At 44.1% G+C, this 5,941-nt stretch overlaps 1 long non-coding RNA gene across 1 annotated transcript; it reads left to right on the forward strand.

Annotated features, from left to right (window-relative positions):
- Window positions 1–489: 489 nt before the first annotated feature.
- LOC142768594 (uncharacterized) lies at window positions 490–2,184 on the forward strand. Its single transcript, XR_012885351.1, has 2 exons — window positions 490–1,295; window positions 1,777–2,184. It is a non-coding gene; the product is annotated as an uncharacterized LOC142768594 (long non-coding RNA).
- The last annotated feature ends 3,757 nt before the right edge of the window (window positions 2,185–5,941 follow it).

A 5,941-nucleotide genomic window follows, 5' to 3' on the forward strand; every position in this document is an offset into this window, starting at 1 on the left:
GGAAAATTCAGTGATAGGAAATTGCACATGACGGAGCTGCTGTAGGCTTCTGAAATATAGCTGTGAAATATTTTTCAGCATGTGTTTGCATCCCAAGTAGTTGGCAAGGTGGTTATTTCACTGCTATATAGAGCAGCAAAATCACCACCACCATTTGACCATGTATCTGCTTCACGTAGAGAAGCGGGAACATAGTCAAATAACGCAGTTATAAAGAAGAGCTGAGAGAGGTCATTACTTCTCACGATGAGTTCACTTGTAAACGCAGTAGTATATATTGGGATGAGTTAATGTAATATACAGATAACCAGAAAATAGTGTAAAGTATAGTAATAGCGTGTGATTAAAGTATAATCATGAAATGCAATTTTGTAGTAGCGTTGCTTGATTGATCATTGTTGGTTTTCATAATTTTGTGGGTGGATTCTACTTCCCAAAATGAGGGGGAGGAAGAGGAATAAACGTCATTGAATAAATTCGCAGGTTTAGGGGGCCGGGCCTAGGCGTCCCGTGAGGGACCGTCCAGGACTTGCTCCGACACCGCCTCACGGTCGTGCTGGGTTGCCCTGGTTTGGTCGACAAAAGCGGCGCTCCACAGAGCGCCAAGGAGCTTCGACGAAAGGGTCATGGTGGTAGTGTTTCTCTACTGTCCTGGTCACTCCCACATCACTGCAGCTTCGTGAACCCGCAAGTCTAGGTCCACGCTTGTCTGGGCTGCCATGCTGCAGCCGCTCTGCGAGCCCAAAACTCTGGACTGAGTTCCCGCGCAGCAGCGCTGCAAGCCGTCCTGTCTTCATTCACAACGAAGTACACTCCATGAACACAAAAGCGTCAGCCGGGAGCAAGCGTGCTTTATAGCTCTTGGAGCGCCACACCGAAATAAACAGATTGCCACGAGCGCACGCGCAATCACCGCTTTCCTCTTCTACGGGCGTGTTCCCGGCCGCTGCTTCCAGCACGTCCAAGCCAGGACAAAGGACGTCGGAGGGACAAGGCTCGACCCTTTGAAACTTCTCCCCTAAAATGCCGTAGGCTTCTACTCGCTGACTGCATGACATGAAAATTGACTAGCACAATGCTTGGAACATGAAGAAAATTTTCTGACAGGAATGTTTGAAACTATATGCTCAAAGCAGAGAAAGGCAAACACTTATTTTTGACCTCTATGAGGTCGAGGGTGGGCTAGACATCGAATAACAAACTGCGGTAGAGTTAAACCTCACCGAGTTCTAGCTCAACTGAAGCTCCCATCCTAAGCAGCTGCAAGACCTACAATTTCCGGAAAAAATTATGAGGTATGTTATCATTTACAGCCGATTCACTCTCACACTTGCTATTTTATTCGGTCAGTTCTGCTACCCGTATTTATATATATCTGTGAATATTCAGTAACCAGTGTCGGTGTATGATGATCACAGCGAATATAAGACAGACGGGCCCTCTGGAAGCTTCATGTTCGAAATATGGGTCCCCTAATTGTCACGAATAAATTTCTATTAGTAGTGAGAAAGACTAACTAGTGCTAATTGACTACAACCTTCGAAGCTAATATTTAAATTATTTTGTTCGTTCGTTTCACCGGACTGCGTTTTTCTGCATTCTACTCCACCTTTTTGTGCGACAGTATTGAGTAAAAACTCACTCCTAAGATGACAATTAGTAGTGGGAAAGGGAGCATCGCGTAGTTATCCTCATCGCGTTTGCCATTTCATCATTCGAAACGAAGAAGTGTTGTCAAGCGTGAACGTAAGCCTTCCACTAATTTCTTAATTCCAGCGTCAAAAGGCATCGCCCCAGTCGACGCCAGGTGCGTTTCAAGAGGCCGACCCCGGACGTCCCAGCTCTTCCGCGAACCAAGTGCACGGCGAAAACCTCAACTTATAGATTTTTTTTGTGCTGTGCGCTAAAGCGTGCCAGCGGTTCGTGCGTGTCCTGCTACGAGCGCTCATTGATCGAGCTTGTTGGAACCGGCTTAAGAACGCCGTGAATCAAGCAGTTCTCGGAAGTCACCTGCAGAGTCGACATTTTTCCCTGTCATTGGCAGCATTTCTTTCGCTTTCAATGTGCGTGCCGCCCGGTGTTTAGTCATTCGAGTTGCTGCGCCACTTAACTCAAGGTAACGCGTAATAGTACCAGAGAACCACGGAGTCTTGAAGAAAAAAATAAAAAAAAACAATTGATGAATGTCAATGGCTGATTTCTGAATACGACACTTTTTTTGTGTGCACCTTCTCTGGCCCATACTCATTCTTTCAGAATATGATGGTTGGTCACGCTATTTTGCCCGTTTCACGAAAAGCTTTCTCTTCCATATTCTCCGTGCGTTAAGAAGTTTGATTACAATTAACTGTAGTGGAGATGCAAAACATATACACCAGTCATAAAATGTATATGAAGAGTGCCGTCTGGCAAATCAAGTTTATCCACCTCGTCGGGGGCAGGGCAAGTACTGCAATCAACTGCTAATCCGAAAGTAACAAGTTCGATCGAAGCCGCAGCAGTCACATTTCGGTGTAGGCAAAATCCAGAAGGTCCGTGTGCTGTGCGATGTTATTGTACGTTGAAGAGCAACAGATTGTACAAAAATGTACATAAAACTTAAGGGGGGGGGGATCACGCAGTACCCCTGCACACTGCAGATAACTATATTTCTATGAAAAAGAGGTTTACTATCGTAATGCAGCTCAGAATAACTGAACCTAAGCCAGCGATCTGGTTTCCGCATGGCCACCTATCTGTTTTTACGAAATTGTTGCGGGTTATGCTGCAATGTTAAGCTCTTGTCGTAACTGCTGTACTTTTTTAAGCTTATTTTTAGTTTCTAAGTTTGTCGCGTGCCACGCCGTGGTGGTCTGTGACTAAGACACTCGGATGCTGACCTGTAGGTCGTGGGAACAAATTGCGGCAGTGGCGGCTGCGTTATCGATGGAGGCGAAAATGCTGTTGGCCTGTGTGTTCATATTTGGGCGTATGTTGAAGAACTCCCGGTGGACGAAATTTCTGGAGCCCGGCATTACGACGTATCTCATAGTTGTTATTATTACTACTATTATTATTATTATTATTATTCTCGCGAGTACTTCATATGTCTCTTATTGTATATAAACTCTCGGAGTTATCAGTCGTATATACTGACCTGCAAGACGGCACTTGTTGCGCCCTTCATTTTTTGTGCATATTTCTTCCACCATGCAGTATTTTGAAACATTTCCTCACAAACCCAGATTCACGTTCTGATAGACTAGATTGTACTTACTGCTCGCTCTAATCAGCAGTGCGCAAGAAGACACATAACACGTTTTGTGCGTTCTAAGAGTGGAAGATTTGCTCGTTTTTCTACTGATAACTATGGAGATTCGCATGAAACGTATTAAAAAAGTATTGTCAGCTCGCTTACTTGTTAAACTTGTCAGGTTTGAAAGAAACTGGTTCGTGTGTTAGCTCCCCAAATTGCAACGTAGATACACGGCCAGCTTTTGTGAGAGGTCTGGCTCAGCGAGTGAGTCCCGAGTGTAAACCTGGCCTCATGGTGTGGGTGTGTGCCATACAATTCAACGCTGTAGTTCACATATCTTCACATCGAGTTGTTTCAGGTGCTCTAAGGTGACATCGAAGAACCAGTCGTTAGTATAGAGACTGCTTTTCTGCTGCATTCTCCAAGTATAATTTACTCACGGCAAAGTTATTGATGTTTGGCGTTCCAACGCAAGTATGTACTCCACATGCTCATCATATGCACGAAACCTAGATTTTGTCAGCGTTTCAGAGGGCATATGTTCTACTGGTATGTATTTCACAATACTATGTCATTCTTTACGCGGTAATCAACATTTTGTCAGCTAACTTTGAATAGTTTTCATACCTTGGCACGCACATCAGGTCGACGTGGCATATTATTTTTCATTCTTCGGATAAACTTAGATCAATACTTTCAAAGCGTAAAAATGAGAAATAGGTGAATAAATAAGAGTGAAACGCGGACACACAAGTTCACAAAACCAATCCACTCAGAGTTCTTCCGACAGGCCAGTAGTTCGCAAGAAGCCCAATAGCGCTTGCACGGCCTTCTTCTGTAATAATGAGTGATGAGTCCATGGCGCAGTATACTTCTTTCTGACAGCGGCTAGTCACCTAACTTGTCGAATGTAATAGAAAGGTACTGTCTTTGTAGATTATAACACGGGCAATCTCATAGAACGTGTCGAATTGTCTCTTCATCTCCGAAATGTGCATGGGGGGCGTTGTTGGCCATCCCTATGCGAGACACGTACTCACAGGTAAACGCGATGCCCAACCATAATTTGCACAGAACAGTAGCGTCACCTCGTCGTAGTTTTGTTGGGAGCCGTAAGCTTAACCTAGGACGAAGGGATCGTAATTCTGCATGCGTAAAAATTCCCCAACCCCAGTGTAGGGTAGCATACCGGACATTAGCATCTGGTTAACCTTCCTTTTGGTTAACCTGCCTTCCTTTTTTTCTCGTTTTTCTTCTCTTCTTTGGAGCTTCGTTTCAGTGATAGATTCTGCTTTGGACGTAGCTGTGGGCAATAGCGATAAGCAGAAACTATTGACATAACTGAATATTTTTGTTACACTGTGTCGAAACTCCGTATGATACCGTATTGAGCACGCTTCAGTAGGCGTTATGAAAGCTTCGAATGGGATACAGACGGAACGCTGGTATAGAAAAAAACAAGATAAACGCTGTGATTGCCCTCTATCCTCCTGCTCTGATGTCCTGACTCTAGCCCAGTTTAAGGTTTTTTAGCAACTGGTTCCCCGACAAGCGTTTTTAAGTAAGCGTAAATTTTTACTTCGAATGTTTGTTAACGTGGTGAAAAATTTCTGTTTATGGCATTTTTTTCCGTTTTTTTAAATGTTCTCATTGAAGTAGTACTGTGCTTAGCTTCCAAACAATGAAGCGGCCACCGCTCTTGGACAGGCCGACACTTAGAAGCAAATATCAAAGCCACCATAAATAGGGACAGAAGAGGTACAGTCGCGAACTAAATGCAACTAAGTGCAGCAACACAGGAAAATAAAAATACAGAAAAATTACACTAAACGAACGTCAGGTGTCTTCCAACCATTCTTTGAATAATTCAAAAACAGCTTGCCCTCGTAAAAGCGCATTTTTAAAGAATCTAAAACCGAGTTGTATTCAACAGCACACTGTTACTGAACTTTGAATACAGAAGCATTTGCACGTGAAAGCAACTCGTTTCCGAGAAAGCCTTAGTCACTTTTTTGCTGAAAAGGAGTTAAGAATGCGTAAAACGTTTCCGTAAGGAGGCGATGGAAGGTATTTGAAATGCTGTCTCAGCGTCGAGAAAAAAGCGTTTCTGTTTTTTTTTTATCGCAAGTGCCTTGTTATACCTCATCGCAAGTGCCTTGTCAAAGCCGCAATGGGGGGGGGGGGGAACAGGAGAGGTGGGTTTTATTAAATGTTCACGCGTTAATTTGGGAGAACTGCGTTGCCGATAAACACTTCTCTAGCACACCGCAGTTGAACACAAGCAAGAAAGAGAGCCGTTCATAAGCCGCTCGTCGTCCCGGACGTCGTGAACGTATACGTTTCGCGCGGAGAAAAAGCAGTGGAGCTTCACGCTGCCTCGCTGAACTCGTGTCATTAAAGGGTGATCCTCTGACAGTTGAGCCCTTAGCGTCAGCGGCACCGAAGAACGAGCAATTAGCGCTAGATTTGACAACAAGAAAAAAAGAAACAAATAAGAGTAACATTATGAACATACCACAGAAAAGAAAGTAGTGCTCTGCGTTAAGGCGCTGCGCCGCAGTCTAAAGCAACGTCGTAAATAAGGTGCCTGAACTGTCGGCGCACGAAGTACTTCCTTAATTGAAAGAAAAAAGAAAACGAGCGCTTCATTTCTTGTTTTTTTTTTTTTGGAGTACATCACTTTGCTGTCGTCATATTCAGCTCTCC

This window comes from Rhipicephalus microplus, chromosome 8 (genome assembly GCF_043290135.1).
Source record: "Rhipicephalus microplus isolate Deutch F79 chromosome 8, USDA_Rmic, whole genome shotgun sequence".
Taxonomy (NCBI): Eukaryota; Metazoa; Arthropoda; class Arachnida; order Ixodida; family Ixodidae; genus Rhipicephalus; species Rhipicephalus microplus.